We start from the raw sequence: 22834 nt of genomic DNA, 5'->3' as shown, positions 1-22834 counted from the left end.
TGACCATTATCCATGGCCCTATACAAAATAAAGTGATTTTGATAAATGCCAAATTATACATATCTATACCCCAAATATTTAGCATATTTATGGATGTTTATTACTAGATTTGTAGATTTTGGTGCTCTTAATCCGGTTATTTCATGTTTTGTACTCAGGAGAGCACCAAGAGTCGAAAGGAGCCAAAAACGAGCTAAAAAGGGGACAAAATAGACCAAAATGAGAAGATGACACGGCCTAAGCCTTGCCACATGGGCATCTCACAAACTCGTGTCCTTCGGGGGTGTCGACCAAGGTTTTCACGATTCACACGGCCTAGCCATTGAGCCCACACGGCCGTGTGCAATTCAACAGATCGAACACGGCCTGGTAATCACGTCACATAGCCATGGTACACGGGCGTGTCCCTTTTTCAAAGAGTTGTATTTTACATGGAAAAGGGTACTTAGGGAGGAAGAAATCCAATCCAAAGCCTATATAAACACCCTAAGTGTGACCTAGAAGGAGGCGGCTCTTTCTAGAACCTTTCTGGAATATAGAACCTCACCCAGTAATTACTTGAAGAAAGCCAGACGATCCATCTCAAAAGCCGGAGCTACTCCAAGACTAAAGAGCTCTCTCAGAATTCCTTCAGACCTAGATATCTAAGGGGGATAAAACCTATGATGGATCTTGTTATTATTATCTGAACTGTATGATAAATACTTGATTTGTTCTTAATTATGTGTTCTTAATGCTTGAGTTAATATTCCGGGTATTAATTCATGATTTGATGTGCTTATGTAGAGGAGGAATAGACCCTGCCTAAGAGTAAATTTGGCATAATTAAGCGAAGTTGATCGAACACCTAGAAATAAGGTTATGAGATTTTACCGGATTAGGGTGAAACCTAATATGGGAGTCCATAGAGTGATTTACTGCTTCCCTAGGGGTTTTAATTAAGAAAGAAATTTCAATTAATTCAACTGAGGGTTAGACGTTATTAGTCTCAAAAAGGATAATAACATTGGTTAGGGAGTCTCACGGATCAAGTCAAGTGAATAAATCATCCGGTTCAGAGCCAGATAACAAGTGAAATCTAGGTGGATTCCTCCTTGGGTGTCGTCTTTATCAATTGCTTTTCTTCAAGTCTTTTTCCAAATTTTCTCTTTGCTTTAATTAAATCAGTTAATTAGTTTAAACAATTAGCAACTAAAACAAACCCTTTTATTCTTAGGCTAGATAATAAAAAGATAGTTATTACTAGTACTTTTGGTTCCCTTGGGTACGATATCCAGATCTTGCCATTACTATACTATTGTTCGATAGGTTCGCTTGCCTTTTCATTGTGATAATAGTTAGTCTAGGTTTGATCTTCATTATAAATATTTATTACTTGTTACGAATGACGCGATCAAGTTTTTGGCGCCGTTGCTGGGGAACTAAAATATTAGGAACGCTAAATTTTTATTACTTTAGCCATTTATTTTTTCTTGCAATTTTATTTTATTTTATTATTTATTAATTTACTTTTTCTCTCTCTTGGCAGTTTTTTATAGTTTATGACTAGAAGAAACCCGTCAGGACCATTACTCTTTGACGAAGAAATCGATCGTACAATTCGCAAAAATCAAAGAGAAATAAGGCATAGTTTACGATACACGAAGAACAAGCGAGAAGACAATACTCAACCTCAACCGACGAGATGGCTAAAAACCCAAGCAATCAGTTGCCTCCTACAATTGCAGCTAATCAAAATCCTGCTCCACGTACTATGTATGGTTATGCTAAACCTTCTTTAACAGGAACTGAATCTAGTATAGTTAGACCTGCTATTGCTGCATATAATTTGGAACTCAAACCTAACACAATTCAGATGATACTTCAGTTTATTTAGTTTGATGGTTTGCAAGATGAGGATCCCAACACGCACTTGGCAAATTTTCTTGAATTTTGCGATACATTCAAAATCAATGGCGTTTCTGATGATGCCATTCATCTTCGGTTATTTCCCTTTTCACTGAGAAACAAAGCTAAACAGTGGTTGATCTTATTACCACGAGGGTCTATCACTACTTGGGAACAAATACCGAGAAATTTTTACTAAAATATTTTTCGCCGGCTAAAATGGCTAAATTATGTAATGATATCTCTTCTTTTGTGCAGATGGATTTAGAAACACTTTACGATGCATGGGAGAGATACAAGGACTTACTGAGAAGGTGCCCTCACCATGGGTTACTGTTTTGGCTGCAAGTTCAAACGTTCTACAATGGTGTGAATCCCTCGACAAGACAAATGATTGACGCAGCTGCTGGAGGAACCATTAACAATAAAACACCGGAAGATGCATATGAATTTATAGAGGAGATGTCACTGAATAACTATCAGTGGCAAGTTATGAGGACAAAGCCAACGTAAATAGTCAGCGTCTATAACATCGATTCAGTCACCATGCTCTCAAATCAGGTAGAACTTCTCAATAAAAAGATTGATAGTTTTCTTGGTTCTACGTAGGTACATCCAGTAATGAGGTGTGACTCAAGTGGAGGAGGTGTGCATACAGAATATCAATCCTTCAATCCCACAACTGAAGAGGAACAAGTCAACTATATGGGTAATAATAACTTTAGATCTCAAAATAACCCATACAGTAATACTTATAATGCAGGTTGAAGGAACCACCCAAATTTTTCCTGGGGAGGTCAAGGAAATCCAAAGCTACAAAATCCTCAGGGTTTTCAATAGCCACCTTATCAACAGGAGAAAAAACCAAACCTTGAAGAGATGCTTCCTAAATTCATCTCAGTGTCAGAAACTCGTTTCCAAAATACTGAGTCAGCACTTAAGAATCAACAAGCATCGATCTAAGGACTCGAAACTCAGATAGGCCAGCTGTCCAAACTAATCTCTGAACGACCACAAGGTAGCCTACCAAGTAATACTGAACCTAATCCGAGGGAACACCTCAATGCAATTAGCACTCAAGATACGAAAGGATTCATTACACTTGAGCTAGAAATACAGCAAGACAACGCGATGAACAAAGGATGAGAAGAGGTAAACAATAATGATCCCAAACAGGTAAGTACAAATCATGAACCTCTTGAACGATAACGAAAGATAGAACAGAAGAACAATTCGGTAAGTTTGTCAAACTCTTAAAGAAATTACATATTAACTTACCATTTATTGAAGTTCTTTCGCAGATGCCCAACTCAACAAAATTCTTAAAGGAACTTCTGAGCAATAAAAGGAAATTAGACGCTACATCACATGTGGAACTCAATGCAGTCTGCTCAACTATTCTAAAATGAGCTACCTAAAAAATTGAAAGATCCAGGGAGTTTAACAATTCCTTGCTTAATTGGTAGTCTATCTATGAATAATGCTTTAGCTGATCTAAGGGCAAGTATAAATGTTATGCCATATACAATGTTTAAACGACTAGGTCTCAGTAAACCCAAACAGACTAAGATGAGCATACAATTGGCTGACAAAATAGTTAGATTTCCTAAGGGTATTATTAAAGACGTTCTCATTAAAATTGATAAATTATTTACCTAGTAGACTTCGTTGTCTTAGATATGGATGATGATAACGAGGTACCTCTAATTTTAGGACGACCATTTTTAGCAACTGCCAGAACCATTATTAATGCAGGCACAGAAGAGCTAACACTTCGTGCAGGTGATGACACAGTAACACTCCAAGCACGCGACTCAGTCAAAACCTCTAAGACTCAAGATAATGCTATAAAAACTGTCGGTGATAAAACTAATATTCAATCGTCCTTGCAGGAACTTTCTCGAACAAAGACAACAGAGACAGTGCGCTACTATCATAAAGGGAACAAAGACGTCCATGAAGAACGAAGACTACAAATAGAGGAGCTAGACGAATGGTGAGAACACAAACTGAGAACACGTGATAAACTGAAACTACGCAAAAACAAGCCCGATACCTCTCCTAATCAACTTCAGGTCGGCAATACAGTCTTACTAGATGCCGTTGATCCTCACATTGTCACTACCACACCAAATGAGGAAATCCCTCTTACGGTACTTAGTATTTTTCCATTCGGTACAGTGGAGGTGAGTCATCCCAAGTTTGGCACTTTTAAGGTAAACAACACTCTTTTAAAACCTTATTTTAAAATTGACAACAGGAATGAGGAGTATGAACTCCTCGAACCACCATGATCATTCAACGGAGAGGTAAGCCGAGCTTAGACTATAAGTAAGAGCTTCTCGGGAGACAACCCGAGCACTAACATATTTTGATTTCTTTATTTTTATTTTCTCACACTTCGAATCAATTAAATCAATCTTTGAATTGTAAAGTTTTTCAGCACACACGACCAGGAACACGGGCATGCCTAAAGTCGTGGCCAAACAAGGGAAGAGACACAACCGTGCGATACGGCCGTGTTGAAGTAGGACATGATTTCCCCAAAACACGGGGTGCGATAAATCCCCACGGCCGTGCGACATGGCTGTGGGTGAACTTGATAGAAACACATGGGCGTGGGAATGAAAACCCACGGGCATGCCAGGGACAAGGCTTGACTCTATTTCTTCGCACGTCCGTGCCATTCAGCCGTGTACAACAATACACGGACGTGCTACCATAACACACGGGCATGGGAGAAGCGAACAAAGCTATGCACGACCGTGTGACATGGTCGTGTGCCACACACGCCCAAGACACCCGGGTGTGGGATAGTAGTCGGGCATGACCTAAATTGAAAAATTTGAAAAACACAGGCTCACCCTCAAAGTACACGGGTGTGGCCCTAGGCCATGTGACCCTCTCATATATAAACAAACCACTATTCATCTTCTTCCCCCTTTCAAAACCCTAGCCGAAAACTCTTCCTTCTCATTCCCTAATCCTTATTCCGGCCACCATTCCCAAGATTCTCACTTCCTCAACCCTCAAACCACTCTGAAATCCATTCTCCTTGCATTAATCCCCACTTTCCCCTCTCTATACCCTCCATTTTTCCTCCACACGACTATACCCCTGCGTCACACGCCCATGCTCCACATCAACATGCCCGTGCGCCGCCATACAACAGCCTCTGGTTCACTTTTTCAACTTTATTTTTCCAATTTGTATTGCTACATTAGTGTTCTACATGTTTTACATAGATATTGTAATATTTTGCTTTAGACAAGTAAAGAATTTGCCTTAGAATTTTCTATATTTGAATTATTTAAACCACTAAATAGCATATACTAGTTTTGGGCCTCTTGCTTAACTACTAATGTATCTTGGATTCTATCAATGCTAATATATTTTCAGGCACATTATGTCGTCATCAAGAGGAAAGAAGGCCGCAGTCCCATCCTCAAATAGACGTAGGGGACCGGGTTCTTCCTCGGTGCGTGCTACAGCCGAAGTTCGGCACCCGTTCCTTGAATTTCCACAAGCTTCACTGGAGGAGCTATTTCAGATACTCCGTACACGACCCATCACCACAAGTTGCTGCATCGACTGGGCTGCCGTAGAGCAAGTCTAGCTCGCTGACGCCATTCACGCCCTCCTGTCCATAGACCCATGGGACCAGTTCTTCGCTATTACCAAGCCTACTTATTTAGAGCTAACTTTAGAATTATGCTCTACTTTTCATTTACAGGTGGTGATGACGAACAATGACGACCCAGGCACTATTCACCTCTGATTAGGTGGTCTAGTTCGTTCGATGAGTGTCCCAGAGTTTAGAGCAACTCTGGGACTTTACACTGATGAGTTTATGGAGGAGGAGGACATGAATGCACTACCACGCAATATCCACATCTCCCCCTCCTTGTGCTGGAAGGCTTCGGCACCACTCTCTTCCACCTACGACCCCAGCCGCTCTTCCACCTACGACCCCAGCTCGAAGGCCTCAGCTCTTCCCCCTTCCCTATGATATCTCCATGCCATATTGGCACACACCTTGACCGGGAGGAGAAAGAGCACCAGCGTCGTCACCACCCACGATGCCTACTATTTATGGTGCATGGCGAATGCACACGTGACCGACTTAGCATACTTCATTACTTTTGCCATTCGCCATCAGACCGAGCGGCATAGAAAGGGAGTGGTCTTCATCGGCCCCTACGTGACGCGCCTTGCCAGACACTTCGGTCTCCTCAACACTGCGGCCCAGTCATCAGCACTTACCCTGATAGGTTAGATGTCCCCACAGGGCATCACGACTATGTTACACATGAGGATGATCGAGCACCGACGTGGGACCGATCCTCCTCAGTATCGTCTCTCGTATGCCATTGACGAGGAGGATCTTGAGGACATCCCTGATGATGTTCCCCAATAGGATGAGGAGCCTTCTACCGCGCCACCTAGGGAACGACCAGCTCATGCGGCTGCTTCATTGGCACACCTTTCCGACCGACTCGCCCATTTCGAGCAGTATTGCACTACACAGTTCGAGATGATCCACGAGCGAGATCGGTGATGGGACCGACAGATGGACGATATGCAGGCCATGATGCAGCAGTTGTGCCAACACTTCCACATCACCACTCCAGCACCACCTGAGGGCCCCACCGACGAGGATCATTGACTCCTTTTTTTTATTTATTCTTATTTTTATTTTATTTTTATTTTTATTTTTCTTTTGATTTTTATTTTCATTTCAATTTTATTATTTTATTTTGAAAGACATATTTATATTAGTAAAATTTACTTTTTCCATTTTCTGGTATTTCTAACAAGTAATTCCACTACGCTCTCTTCCACACCAACTCTCAATAAACTCTTCATGATTCTACAAACTTCCAAGCAAAGATGCTAGGAATATTTTACGGAATGAGGAAACAAAAGGGAAACAATACCTCATGAGTGCCATGTTCAATGACCTAATTTCTTCATCTAGCCAAGAACAATGGCAGCCACCACTTTCCCCGAACACTCCATCCTCAAAATTAAGCTTCACATCCATATAGCAGGGAGTTTCACCTCCTTTCCTCTTATGATTTTCTTTATTTTGAATAATATATCTTTGTACATTGCGGGCAATGTACATCTTAAGTGTGGGGGGGTGAACATGAAACCTAAGTTTTTGCATTATTCTCAAATCCCTGAAGTTGGTCTTGTGCTTAAGTGATTTTCTCATAATCTTGATCGAATAAATTCTGATTGATCTATAATTATTGTTGGTATGTCATGAATTAGACCATGGGAATTATGCATGATTATTTGATTATAGGACATTAGAGAATCGAACATGATAAGTTGATATTTTGAGAACTAAAATTTTTTAGATTATTTTCCTAAATTGAGGTATTATCTTGAAATCTTATGTATACAGGAATGACATCAAAAACCCAAATTTTTGGTGAGATTTTTGAGCCTTTTGAGCATATAGCTTTCTTTCTTGCTCACTTCTTTTGTGGTTTGAGTGTGTCAACGTTGAACTGCTATTCTAGAACTTGCTTCGATTATACATATCGAGATCACACGTATGATTTGATATACTGAGATGATAAAGGCACTTAGGATTTAACCCATTTACTCCATAAAAAGCCTTCCCACATAATTAAACCCTTAATGAAACCCCTTGAGCCTACTAACCCTTTTTTATTGATTAACCCTCATCATTAACCCATTAACCGATTATTGTTGAAATCTTCTTATTAAATTTGACCCTTTTTATCGAGATTGAATTTAATATTGTTACCTCGCTATGTTCACCATTTTTTGCTACTGAATCATGAAGTATGATTTCTATATTATATCGACTTGATTTGTTCTTAAAAAAAAACTCAGTATTATATTGTAATTCTCAGCAAGCTAAAGTTGTCATGAACTCATGTAAAATAGTTCTAGATATTTGTTTGTGGTTCAGTAATTATGTTTTTGATAGTGGGGTAATATATTGAAATTATCTCGATTCTAACCTTTGTCTCTTCAGCTTGTATCCATACCTGTAACCTAAACCCCATTACAACCATGCAAAGACCTTTTGATTAGTGTATCATATCATTTACAAGTGGTGGAGATTTGATTTTCATGCAAGCCTATGGTAATAACTTTTCATGTTAGACAATCGAGTGCTTAATCTTAAACCTTAAACACTTTCAGTGATTTGAGTGAATCTTTAGTGAGGATGTCATCTCTTGTATATTTAGGACTAAAGTTAATTACTTAGAGAAAGGAGATTACCTATGATTTTATTATCAAAATATTAGATTTAGATTGTTTAAGGCTTTTAATGCCCCTATAGTTGAATTCTCACTGTATGATTTTCTGTTGAATAACTTGTAACATTATCAGTAATGATTATGTGTTGAGAAGAATGAATTCTAGCAGTAAATGAGAATTTTTCTTGAGGACAAGCAAATGCTTAAGTGTGGGGGTATTTGATAAACTCTAAATTATACATATCTACACCCCAAATACTTAGCATATTTATGGATGTTTATTACTAGATTTGTGGATTTTGGTGCTCTTAATCCGATTATTTCATGTTTTGTACTCAGGAGAGCACCAACGTCGGAAGGAGCCAAAAACGAGCTAAAAATGGACAAAACGGACCAAATCAAGAAGATGACACGGCCTAAGCCTTGCCACACGGGCATCTCACACGCCCGTGTCCTTCGGGGGTGTCGACCAAGGTTTTCACGATTCACACGGCCTAGCCTTTGAGCCCACACGGTCGTGTGCAATTTAACGGATCGAACACGGCCTGGTAATCACGTCACACGGTCGTGGTACATGGGCGTGTCCCTTTTTCAAAGAGTTGTATTTTACATAGAAAAAGGTACTTAGGAAGGAAGAAAGCCAATCCAAAGCCTATATAAACACCCTAAGTGTGACCTAGAAGAAGGCGGCTCTTTCCAGAACTTTTCTGGAATACAGAACCACATGCTAGGAATTACTTGAAGAAAGCCAGACGATCCATCTCAAAAGCCGGAGCTACTCCAAGACTGAAGATCTCTCTCAGAATTCCTTCAGGGGTTTTAGAGTTTTCTTTATGTTTTGTTATTTTCATACTCTTGAGATGTACTCTTATTTTATTATGAGCTAAACCCCTTAGGTACCTAAGGGAGATAAAACCTATGATGGATCTTGTTATTATTATCTGACCTGTATGATAAATACTTGATTTGTTCTTAATTATGTGTTCTTAATGCTTGAGTTAATATTCCGGGTATTAATTAATGATTTGATGTGCTTATGCAGTGGAGGAATAGACCCTGCCTAAGAGTAGATTTGACATAATTAAGCGGAGTTGATCGAATGCCTAGAAATAGGGTTACGAGATTTTGTCGGATTAGGGTGAAACCTAATATGGGAGTCCAAAAAATGATTTACTGCTTTCTTAGGGGTTTTAATTAAGAAAGAAATTTTGATTAATTCAACTGAAGGTTAGACGTTATTAGTCTCGAAAGGGATAATAACATAAGTTAGAGAGTCTCACAGATTAAGTCAAGTGAATAAATCGTTTGGTTTAGAGTCAGATAACAAGTGAAATCTAGGTGGATTCCTCATTGGGTGTCGTCTTTATCAATTGCTTTTCTTCAAGTCTTTTTCCAAATTTTCTCTTTGCTTTAATTAAATCAGTTAATTGGTTTAAACAATTAGTTAATTAAAACAAACCCTTTTATTCTTAGGCTAGATAATAAAAATAGTTATTACTAGTACTTTTGGTTCCCTTGGGTACGATATCCCGATCTTGCCATTACTATACTATTGTTCGATAGGTGTGCTTGCCTTTTCGTCGTGATAATAGTTAGTCTAGGTTTGATCTTCATTATAAATATTTATTACTTGTTACGAATCACGCGATCAGATTTATCCTAAGCCAACACATTTGGCTAATTTCTCAATGACAAAAAATATTAAAGTCTAAGCCCTATACATGTCATACGCAAAAACAAGAATTCTAACTATACCAAGTATTCAAGATGATAGTGTGATCGTAACCTCTGACGTCCAATGATTCTCGAGCTATGTAGTCGACACTATAAGAAAATGAAAAAGTGAGGGAGTAAGCATAAAACTTATTAAGAAGCATGCAAATACATAGCAACAACTATACCATTCATCAACATGCTCTTAATATAAAATAGTTATAAGCACAACTTACTTATCACATCCCACTACACATCATATAATATATTTAGAACTCACGTCTCACACATACTTAATAAGTACCTGTACCATTCACAACACAGTTATACTTTTCTCTAAATTTTAAACCATAACTCTCACCGTTGAACTATTCAAAACATTACTGGATATTCAATAAACCTCAACATGGGATAGGATGCCGATGCCATGTCCCGGACATGGTCTTACACTAGCTTAACTCGTAGCCGATGCATGTCCTAGACATGTCTTACACTGGCTTACATCTAGAGGCTGATGCATGTCCCAGACATGTCTTACACTAGCTCTCATCTCACTGCCGATACCATGTCCCGAACATGGTTTTACACTGGCTCTCGTAATGTGGCCGATGCATGTTCCAGACATGTCTTACATTAGCTCACAATAGTCCATACATCATGGCATGAATATCTGATTTATTTCTCATGGTTCAAACATTAATTCTGCTATCTTAATTAGCGTCATGCCTTCTCATTTCCACAATCAAGTAATTCATGCTAAATTAACCCATCGCATATAATGACAATGTAGTTGTAATATTTGCATACAACTTACCCTGGTTACAAAATATGATGTCTAGACGGTTTAATCAATTTGCTTGGCCTTTCCCTTGTATAAGTTCAGATTTGGTATTCTTTGATCAATAATAACAAAAATTTACAATTTTAGTCACCTTATTGATCTAGGCACCCAATAATCTATACTTGGGCAAAATGACCATTTTGCTCCTAGGTTTGAAAATCAGTTTTTTTATCAAATTTCCTCCTACCAAAAGCCCATCCTAACCATTTTTGCTCTTATAGTAATCCAAAATTTCCACTATCTTGCACATTTATCATCAAACTTTCAACTTATGCAATATAGTCTCTATTAGGGATTTCATGAGAAATCCCTTCACAAAAGTTGTTTATTACACATCTACTACTCATATTCTTTCATAAAATTTCATAAAACTACACATATGCTTTCATGGCAAAACCCTAAACTCTCAACCATTTTGCAAAACTACACATATGCTTCAAGTGGCGCAAAAATGTAAAAATCATCAACAAAAAGTATGTAAATCACTTACTTGCAAGAGGAATAAGTTGCTGAAATTTTTGAAGTTCAAAACCCCTAATAGTGGCTGAAAAATCGGTGGGAGAAAGAAGAATGAAAGAAAGAAAAGATGATAGCTAGGTTTAGGCATTATTTTATTACACATTATGCCATCCCTTTACCTAATGTTGACTTTTCAACATTTTTTTGTCTCCCATGGCCGACCAAACTAAGATCTATGGGTCTTTTTTCCCTTTAAAGACCTCTAAATTGAGATTCATAACAATTTAACACCCTTAGCTATTAATTTAAGTTTTTTGCACTTTATGCGATTTAGTCTTTTTTTCGCAATTGGGCTCATAAACGTCAAAATTAACTCACCAAATCCAAAATAATAATAAAATAATTTTTTTGACTTCGAATTTGTGGTCTCGAGACTATTATTTCAACAAGCCCCAAAATTGGGCTGTTACACTTATAAGAATATTTTTTTCTTTTTTACGTTTTTAATAATTTTTAATAAAACCAGTATAAAATTTATATATTGCAATTTAAATTCATGTCGCTAATATTTATAAAGCATTTTCTTTAGCACTTTAACCAATTTTTTTATATTTTTAAACATTTTAATATTATTTCATATTGTTTTACCCACATTATTTGTATACATTGATATTGTTGTTGATTGAGTTAGTATTGCAAACCAACTCGATATCAATTCAAGAAAAATGATCATATGATAAATAATAGGAGTGAATTTAATATTCTTAATCCGATATATTTACCTATCTAAATTTCCTTTTATTCATAATTTAATTTAATTTTTGCATATCTGTTATTATTAGTTTTAAACCTTATATTATGTCTTAAGAGGATATATTAGGTATCAACTAACCTACAAAATGCAAAAAGTGAATAGTTAAAATATGTCATATGTCTTTAGAATTTAGTTAATGTACTTTTTATTTAAGAATTTAGTTCCTTTACTCTTCATATTTCAAAATTCAATTTAAATTGTTAACACGGTTAAATTTTTTTATAAATTTGTTGATATGACATTTTGAAATAAAAAAACTCACTTTATAGTAATTTATTAATCAATTAATTTAATTAACTTAAGTAATTAAATTAATTTTTGAATTAAACTAGTTTCTCAACCAAATTCTAATTCCATTAAAATCATGACAATATAACCGTATTAGAATATTAGGAAAATATATTTAATCATCTTATTCAACAAACCCATGATGACCAATTAATTTATTTTTCACATCAAACTTCAATTATTTAAATACAAATAATTAAATAAGAATTCGAAAAACTTCAGTTAATTTCTAAGTCATCTTTTGTACTTAGTGAGAAAACTCATTCATTGTAAATAGTGATACATGCAATTTATTTCTCTTACTTCATCATTTTCATTCATTTCATATTATTGGTTCTACATGCAATTCATTTCTAGTTATCTCCAGCTAGTAGGGGAACTTATCAGATATATATATATAGTTATGACTCAAATAATTTGTAATTGAATTTTGGCTGTTCGTCTATTAATTACAATATTATTTAATCATGAAATCATTTCACTAAATTTTCATGATTGAAAACTCTTTTATCATATACCATTACAAAAACCACTCATTAGGTGCTCGTCCAATAACTTTATCATAAATGTATTACCCTTGTAGGATATCTTTCATCTCTTTGGGATAAATTTGTTCTCCCAATATGATCTTATTTTGTCTCATCCTTCATGAAATATCAATTACTAACAAACAAGAATTTAATCATTTATCTCTAAGAGACCCATTGTAACACTCCTACCCTACCCATTCGCCGAATCCAAGTACAGAGAGTCACAGTCGAATTGAATTAATGTACACATCTAAATATCATTATTTTAAAACCAAACTATGTTACCTATTTATAAACATCTTACAATAAGGACACAATTTTAAATAAAAATTCATTATTTCAACTTTGAACTCTTAAGGGAGCTACATATATTTGCCCTTATGGCAAAGTTCCTAAAGGTACCCCCTTCTTATGTGCATGACATTTTCCTTTGATGCCCCTTGAATCATGACGATCTAGCTCGGTCTCTTCTTATCCAACGAGTCATGTAATCATAAGCTAAAGCATTTGTAAGTTCAAACAAAATTAGTTATATTTTTCACTACTACCATGTATAACTTACCCTTTCTTAGCTGGGGTATTAACTTACATAAAATAAAATACTTTACTCCCTATTTTACTCAGACTACGACATTGTGCCAAATCTAGCGGGCTCTCACACGTCTTCTGCCTTTCTTTTTGGCATTTCGATCCCTCATACCATGAGTTTTTGGTCGAGCTTTTGTCCTGATGACTATGTTTTGGATATTCTCTCTCTCATGTTCTTATAAGGTAGTCCCTCGGCCGCCCATCTACTAGTCATTTCATATTTCCCCTAGACACTCATTCCACATCTGTTTAGTCCATAACGGACTCTTTTCCTTATTATAATCTTGTACAACCTGCTCACATACCATCTGTTGGCATGACTAACAAGGTCCCACACCACTCTAGCAGACCAAATCTTGCTTAGTGTATATGGTGGTCGAATTAATTCTTTGTAATCTGCTTTAGTCCCATTACCTTACCCTTAAGCATAGCACACCCTTCTACTATAGACCATTATGGCCTTCAGTACTCAGCCAATTGTTACTGAGTGGCCATCTGAGCTCAGATTTCTTTTTCATACTGCACCCCAAAATAACAAGCCATTTGGCTGACACTTCCCAATGGTTTCCCCTTAAAAAGGAATAGTCTTGATAGATATATCTGTCACCCGACGTATCCTTTTTTGTCAATGGGTTTTAACTAACCTCCATTTTTCTTGTGAACTAATCGTCATGCCTATGCTCAACCTTTCGAATAGGACTTCACTAAGCATTCTCTTGCGACTCTTATTAGATCATTATTTTTTATCCTCGGATAAACCATCTTTCGTTTGCTTGTGCACTAGACACTACTATGGCACCAATGTCACACCCTAAAATTGGGCCTAATAGTTTTTAGGGTAATTTAGGGATTTTAGCTCAAAATGTGTTCAAAAATTTGAAGCATGGTAAACTAGAAATGTCTTTGTCTATGGCTTTTAGGGAATTAAACCAACTTATGAAAATAATGTAGAAAAGATTTCCAATTTTAAAAAGAGAACTGTTTTGTAAAAGGGTTAATTTAATAGTAGTTTTAAAGTAAATATACCAAGTTTTAAAATCAGCCCATTTACCCCCTTTTCACCCTATTTTTAACATTAAAAAAAAAGATAGAAAGCACCCTTCATCTTTTTATTTTATGCTATCCATTAGGAAGAAAAGAACCCCAAACCTCCATCCTTCAATTTCAATCTTCAAAACTCTAATCTCTTGTTTTCTATCATCTTCCAAACATTAAACCTCCCTAGAATTTCAAGAAAAGCATAAAAAAACACCATTGATTTTACCATTGTTCAACTTGTGAGTTTTTCATATTTTTAATTAAATGCTCATTTTTCTCTAAACTAAAGGAAATGTTTCATTTTTCTATTAGTTTATAATGATAACTAGCCTTTTAAACTGAGTTTTTATTCATTGATTCAAAAGTTTTGAATAAATGTCGAAATTTGGGTTGTTAATGGTGGAGTTTGGGATTTTGAATGGAAACTATGTTTCAAAGTGTTTTTCAACTTGTTTTGTGATTAGAAAGTTTCTAAACTTTCCATAAAGTTTCATTAAAGAATTCTAAGGTTTTATTGAGTTTTCGTGAAAATGGCCATTGCATGTCGAAATTTTGAAACCATGAATCTGTGTAGTTTTGTGTAGTTTGAAGGTTGAGAATCATTCTTAGATAAATAATTAGAGGATTGGAATCAGTTTTAAGCAATGGGAACAAGTAGAAATTAAGATATTTGAGTTTCGAATTTGCAAGTCGAAACTTTCAGTTCCAAGAGGAAGAAATCTTAGACCTACATTTTTGATTGGTTGGGTGTGTCTATAGCTGTAAATTAATCATGTTTGTTGTGTGGTTAATTTTGGTGAAGATTCAGAACCGTTGGAGCCTTCTTCAAGTAAGACGTTAGGTAAGGAAAAGTTAACAAACGGTGAGTGTTTGGAATCGTTGCTAGTAGACACGATTCATAGTGTTAATTAGGAGGTTAGAAATAGTCTAAGCCCCTATCCTAAGTTCCGAGTGTAAACTTTCTTATTCCTCTTGTTTAATTTGCAAAGTATATGAATGTATGTAAACTTTAATTTATATAAGTTTTTTTAGCAATTTATAACACCTTTTAACTTAAAAATAATACTAATTCTGAGTATTTATTAATTAATTAAGTGAATTTTTTTTATATTCCGATGATGGACATGAATTTATAAAAAATACAAATATGTGCTTTATTGTATTAATTTTGTGCATAAATTAAATTATTTCATGTTATTTATTAATGAGTTATATTTTATTATGCAGGGGGGCCATGAAGTTGATATAATATTAAACTTATTATAATTTTTGCATGAACATGAGCAATTCTACCCTACTTAGACGACAAAACCATGCAAATTAGGTCATGAAAATGTTACCTTGACCCAGTTAAAAATGGTGTTACATGGTGGACAAGTCTGCCTATTAATGGGCCATAAAACCATCCAAACAAGGAGAAGAGAAGCCCAATTCGACAAAAATATTTGGGCAGCCAAAAATAAACTTTTGGGATAATTATTTAGAGGTCCCTACACTTGGAAATTAATTAAAAATTAGCATACCAATTTTTCCCAAGAAACTATCCAACCCTTGCTTGATTCAAGCATGATTTCATGCTTAAATCAAGCAACCAACATCCACTCTCTTCCACAATATGTGGCCAACCAAGCAAAGGATTAAATGGGGAAATTTTTCACACTATTTTTAGTAAACTCATCCACTAACCTCCAGTATATAAACCCACCTCCATTCCCCATTTCAAAGTATCCCTGCATTCCTACATCCCTCATTCATCCTTCATTTAACATTTCTCTTCCAATCTCTGAGTCCCTCTCTTCATTCCCATGCATAGCATCCCATATTTTCTTTCTTTCTTAGCCAACAAAACCTTGATAAGATCATCTCTTGGCCGGCCACCTTGGGGAGCCATTAGCAAAGGAGCAACACGAGGATGAGAGGAAACTTTTTCAATTGAAATTCGCAAGGTTGCTAATTCGAACAAAGTTTATTCTTCCTTTACTTGTTACTTTGATTTTAATCACATTTGTAATGTGCTTTGTTATCTTGTCATCAACAATGGTATTAAAGATGTTTAGCTAGGATGATTGCATCAATTCAATAAAGTTTGTTTAAATCATGTTTATAGTGTTTGTGCCTCAGTCATTCATGTTTTCAATTAAACTCAAGTATGTATTTCATTCATATGTGATTGGATGCATTGGAATTAGTTGAACAATCCTAACCAAGCGATGACTAATGGACACAATAGTTGAAAAGTGCACACTTAATTTAGATCCTAACTCGACTAAATTAAAGGTTCATAATAACTTTAACGAGCTCTATTATCTTGCATAGTTTTTAGGTTTATGTGATTAAATTGTTTCAAACCTAACCCATTACTATTACTTCACATGAATTCTAACAAACCTTCAGTTTAATATGATCAGTAAAATGCATGTTTTACTAAGTAAAAAATTCTGAAAGGACTTAATTTGATTTCAAATTCATGAAAGAACGAGTTGCCATGGAATATTTTCTGAGCACTGCTAAACATGAGAAAAATGAATTAAGTTGAATGATGCAATTGTTCTAGCCTATTCATGTTATTGATTGTTGAAGTTTGTGTTGTTGCTGCTAAATTCATCTCATACATTTTAGTTAATTATCATACTTAAATTAGAATTGTATTAGAGATCATCTTGCATCTAGATAATTTAATTTAGTTTAATCATCCATCACTCAAAATATTGTGTTTTTATCATCAAATTGTTAACTTTAATTTTAAAATTAATTGATGAACATACACCGTCCTTGTAGAGACAATAACTCTTTTACTTACTTATTACTTGATAACAACTGTGTACACTTGCACAAATCTACGCATTACAAGTTTTTGGCACCGTTGCTGGGGACTATTGCCTTAATCATTTTTGTGAAATTATTCTTTGCAATTTGGTTTTTATTTATTTTTATTTAACTTGTAGCAGCCTGTTTTTCATTGGTGACGGAACAGTAATTTTGGGATCACAAATTTTCATCGTGTCGACTCATAAATATTATTTATAGAATATTTACGGAGTCATTAGAGTCATACTAAAATTTGATTAAGAAATTCTAATGTTTAGATAGCTAATTAAAGAAAAAGGATTAAATTAAAAAATGTGCAAAACTTAGTAATTATTGCACTTAGATGATTAAATAGCTTAATAACTAAATAAGGAAGGACCTATGTAGTAATTTAGCATCAGTTAATAGTTAGTTAATAGTTTTGGACGACATTTGGTATGAAAATGATTAAACTAATGTATGTTTAGTGACAAAATTGTAAATAAATCAAAATTAAACAAAACAAATTGAAAAAAAAATTACACATTTCTTATTATTTTTCTTCAACCCCTTGCCGAAATCACCATTGGAGACCTAAGAAGTGTAACACCCAATACCCGACCCAATCACCGGGTCCAAGTAACAGGATATCACATTCGTTGCCGGAGCAACTGACAACATTCATTCCAATATAAATAAATAAATAAATAAATATCATACATTTAAACCCATGAGTCATCAGTATCTCTACTATTAACCTATTTATTTATTATATTTCATGCATCCTCTTTTCCAATTATATATATACCGATTCACAAAAAAAAAAACTTTATAACTTCGTCTAAATATTCGCATAGCATCATCAACATCAAAAATATGAATAGTACAAACAATTATCAACTATCATATATGCCTATTTATATAACATCAAAGTGGACAACTTAGTTAACTCAATATATTAGTATAAATAATAGCATATTGGACAATGAATATAACACATTCGAGAACATATAAATTTCAAGCTCGCTAACTATTAATTTAGGTAGGAAATTATATGCTAAAATTTCCATCATTTGGACCGCAAATATCCCTTAAAGGCAGCAACCAAGTTAAAATAATGACAACCAATATTTTCCTTCATTTAACACAGTAACTAGTGACATTAACAAAAGAATAAATATACTGAATTTCCAGCATTCAATTTAGATTACAAGTATTCGGTTTTGTACAGTTTTAACTTATGCTTCGTACATCATCAAATCTTCAACATTACAAAACATTAAATCAACTTAATAGCATCACATTCAAACTATTTTATTAGCCCTATCCGAACAGCTTAATTAACACTAATTTACATCCCCTTTAACAATGAATTTAACCCTTTCGATCAGCAACAAAAACTAATATTTAACAACTATTTTTTTCTTTTATTTCATACATGCAGCAGACCAATTGCTCTAAATATTACAGCACATTCAAATCAGTATTTACATGCTGGAATAATGAGCTATCAAGTTGTAGTTTCCAACAGTCATTTAAGCATTTAATTGTCAAATTTTTACTTCACTACTAACAACCAAACTTAGTAAGAATAACATAATATTTTAGCTACTAAATTGATTTATCAACCCCTACAATCATAGCTTACCTGCATGCAAACATCAAAATTTAAACATAAGAATTTGCAAAGTTTCCTTTGAAAAACTCACTCACAAGCACATTTAATTTGTCCTATTTTGGACAGCACAAGATAGCAACATGCAGGGCATTTGTATCCTGCAAGAACACACTCAATAGTATTAAAATTTATTAGCTCATCACATCTACAATCCATGATTTTTAATCTATTAATACTCAACTAATTGGTCCCAAAATTGAACAGCATAATGCAACAAATGGGGCTGTCTTTACAGCCCTCAATCGACATGAAAATAGAACCATTAATTTGTTCAAATTTTGGACAGCATAATAGGGGCACAAAATTGGATAGCAGTAATTTTTACACTATTTTCGAGCAGCATTTAAACTTACAAAAAAATGAATCTAGCTAGTGCTAGATAGTAAGTAGCCTTGAAATTTTAAAGAATATTTTCAGCCATTAAATCGAAACCAAAACATCAATGCTAATGTAATATATATATTTAAGCATGAAAATAAAAAAAACGTTTTTAAAGAAAACTCACCATTAGCAACACTCAATTTGTACTTCTAAAATAACAAGTCATTCGACAAATAAAATGTAATTTACTCATTAACGACACATCATCAATATCAATCCTAGAGTTATACATTTTAACCACGGCACCAAAGCACTATAAATCACAGCTATAACCCCTCTCAATTTTTTGTTTGAAGATACCACAGTTTCATTATTAAGACCATTTAAATTATGACAATTAGTCCACTTCAGATAATGGTTTAAGACAACATAAATACTTACAGCGTAAATACTTATATTTTAATTAGGATCAAGCGGTAGGACATCTTAATTATAACTATGACATCTTCTAATTTCAGCTTAGGACATTAATAATTAATCAATTCCAACAGCAAGTTACCTTAATTTCATTAGAAAATGTCATCTTCGGACATCATGCGTGGAGTTTGCATGCCTCGACAGTTCACTCAACAACTAACAATCATCAAGACTTTTCCTTCAATTTTCATCACACATACCAACATTAGAGTACAATTAGTCATTCAAGAAATATCTTAAACTCACACCATAACCAACAACAGCCATTTTTTATTTACGACAATTTCTTCAAATTTCCAACATGATTTATTTGCTCCTAACCGAAAATCAACAACAGTTAATTGACAGTTTAATAATAAAGTTCAGACGACTTAATTGAAGTCACCAACTAGTTTAATTCGAGTTGACAATTAACTAAACGAGTAAGTGTGTGTAAATTTCATGGAAAGCTTAACGAATTCTTCCCCAAATTGCTGTTACAAGCACAAACTTTCTCCTTACCTTTACCACTTTAACTATCTCCCACCTTTCAAGCTTCTTAATATGAAGAAACATCTATTTAATATGCCAAATCCATGGCCTCTCCCTCCATGCAACCGACCTCCCTTTTTATTTCATCCATTCGGACCAGCAAAAGAAAAGAAAAGTAAAAGTACAGATACTATATATATATATTATATAGAAGAAAACATGAAGTTTTCCCCTTTCCTTTCACCATCGATTTCCCTTCTCACAGTTAAAGAAAAGAAAAAATTTGAAAGAATTTCTTTCTCACTTTTCTACTCTAAGGTTTCGGCATTTTGGGGAAGTTGAAGAGAAGAAAAGAAAAATGCTTTTCCTCTTTTCTTTTCTTTCTTTCCCGATTTTTCTTACCATTTTTTTTATTATTATCTATTTATTATATTCCCATAAAATTTTAAAATTTTATAATATATATTAAATACATATGTAAATCATAACCGACCACTATAGTAACCATTTATATAATGGTTTATTTATTAGATAAATTCCTTAGTTATAATTTAGCTTTTAATTTAACAACAACCATACTTTTACCACTTACGTGATTTAATACCTATACTTAAATTGAGCACTAATGCAACGAAATTATCTAATCAAAATTCAATTCACCTACAACATAACTCCGTAAATATTTAATAAAAATATTTACCACATCGATTTACAGAAACGAAGTCACAAAACTGGATTTTTTGTTAGTACTGACTTACGGATCATTATAGGAAGCTTTGCTTTCATCTTTCTTGTGCATGTGAGCTCAATTCTCACCTAATTTTTGTAATTTTTATGTTATTGAGATCGTTGCAACTAAGTCCAGCTAGCCTGTACCTTCGTTTTTGAATCTGCTAAAAATTTTAGAAGTCTCCATTGATGAATCTTGAATGTTTTTTATGATCATTATGTGTTTGAAGCTTTGATTATGGTATTTGGTTAATTTCTGAAGTGATTTTTATTGGATGTTGATTTAAGGATTAAATTGTTAAAATGTTAGAATTTCATGGTTTATTGGTGAATAAAAGGTGTTTTGGGGACTGTTTAGAAGCCTTGAATATTCGACTGAAGATTTTGACTTGAGAAAATTGTTAATTTGATGATTTTAGGGTTAAGGGACTAAATTGCAATTGTGTAATTTTAAAAAATAAAAGGGTATAAAATGTAGGATAAATTTGAATATGAAATGTAAGATAATAATTGAGAAATTTTATATTTCAGATTAAGATCCTGTTGATTTATGTAGAAAAGGGAAAATTTCGGAATAGTTCTTGAACTTCTGTAACTATTACAACTCAGTCCAGGTAAGTTCGTACGAATTGTAATTTAATATCTATATCAATTGTAAGATTACATGATATGAAATAGTGGATAAAAATTATTATATTAATGTTTAAGTTGTTTGGGAAAATGTTGTTGAATTTTAATACTTGGGCCGGATGAACGCAAGATAGATTACAATTGGTTGATGGTGTGTTATGCGAGGTCGGAGCAGAGATTGATGTGGCGTGCTTTATATATATTTTCCCTGAGTATACTGAGGTTCAACATTTGTTGAGAACTCTCGTGTTATACTACCCTGATCTGACGTGTTGTGGGGATAGATGTATAACCTACGAGCTAGGTACTTAGTGTCGAGGCATGTTATCTGTTGGATTAGCTCTTATTAGCATTTGGCGTGTTTCGATTGGATTGCTTATGTACTCATATTTGTAAGTCGTTCATCAGGTCATAAATTATTGTACTTGATATCCTGACTTGACTCTATTGTGGATATGTATGTTTTCCCAAAAAATTACCATTTGAGCTTTGAATTGAACTATGCAATTCATTGGTTTGACATTGTAGATGGCAGGAAACACTTGTTGTTAAATTATTTTTGATTGAATTGTTATATTTACTTCAGTAAGATTTATTGTTTTCATACATCGAACTTACTAAGCTTGAATAAGCTTACTTGTGTAAATTTCTATTTCTTGTAAATACTTTTAAAGGTTGGATCATCGTATCAGCACTCAAGTCACGCTATCTATCCGATTTCAGTAGCTTTTGAACGTTTGTTTTGGATTATATGGAATTTAATAGGCTTTTTTTGTTATTACTTTTGTTTTGGTATGTATATATGTAAAGAATGAACCAATGTGCAAGTTGATAAAATGAACATCATTACATGATCCTGATGTTTACTTGGAAAATGTTTAGATAATGACTTGTTATGGATCATGAATGATGGAAGATGTTTTTGATATAAAATTGTAGTATATGTATGATTAAAAAGTCTATTTGAATTATTATGATTTGAGGTGCCTATGATAGGCATACTGGTTAGAAGATAAGTTGTGTGAATTTGTACGTTTTGGTTGGTGATTTATGTTTTTGCTTAAGTGTGTATACTTGTGGTAACAATGAGGTTGCATTGGTTAGGAACTTAAACTGGTTGAAATAGCATGATTTTAGCTTGTTTAATGTCATTTTGAATTGGTCTAATGGCATATAAATGGATTACTTAGTGTCTAACTCAATGAGTTACACGAGCAATGACACAGGCTGGGACACGGCCGTGTGTCCCCCGTTTTTGAATTTTTTTCATATTTTCCTGAAATTTTTTTATTTGTTTCAAATTATTCCCTAAGGGTTTTAAGATTAATTCTTTAGTCC

The 22834-nt window shown here is 34.3% G+C and overlaps 1 non-coding gene across 1 annotated transcript; it reads right to left on the bottom strand.

The window, feature by feature from the left end:
• Positions 1-2112: 2112 nt before the first annotated feature.
• Positions 2113-2219, bottom strand: LOC121208129 (small nucleolar RNA R71). Its single transcript, XR_005903107.1, has one exon. It is a non-coding gene; the product is annotated as a small nucleolar RNA R71 (small nucleolar RNA).
• Positions 2220-22834: the final 20615 nt, after the last annotated feature.

This window comes from Gossypium hirsutum, chromosome A01, assembly GCF_007990345.1.
Source record: "Gossypium hirsutum isolate 1008001.06 chromosome A01, Gossypium_hirsutum_v2.1, whole genome shotgun sequence".
NCBI classification, from domain to species: domain Eukaryota; kingdom Viridiplantae; phylum Streptophyta; class Magnoliopsida; order Malvales; family Malvaceae; genus Gossypium; species Gossypium hirsutum.
This window is presented reverse-complemented; position numbering and strand designations above follow the sequence as displayed.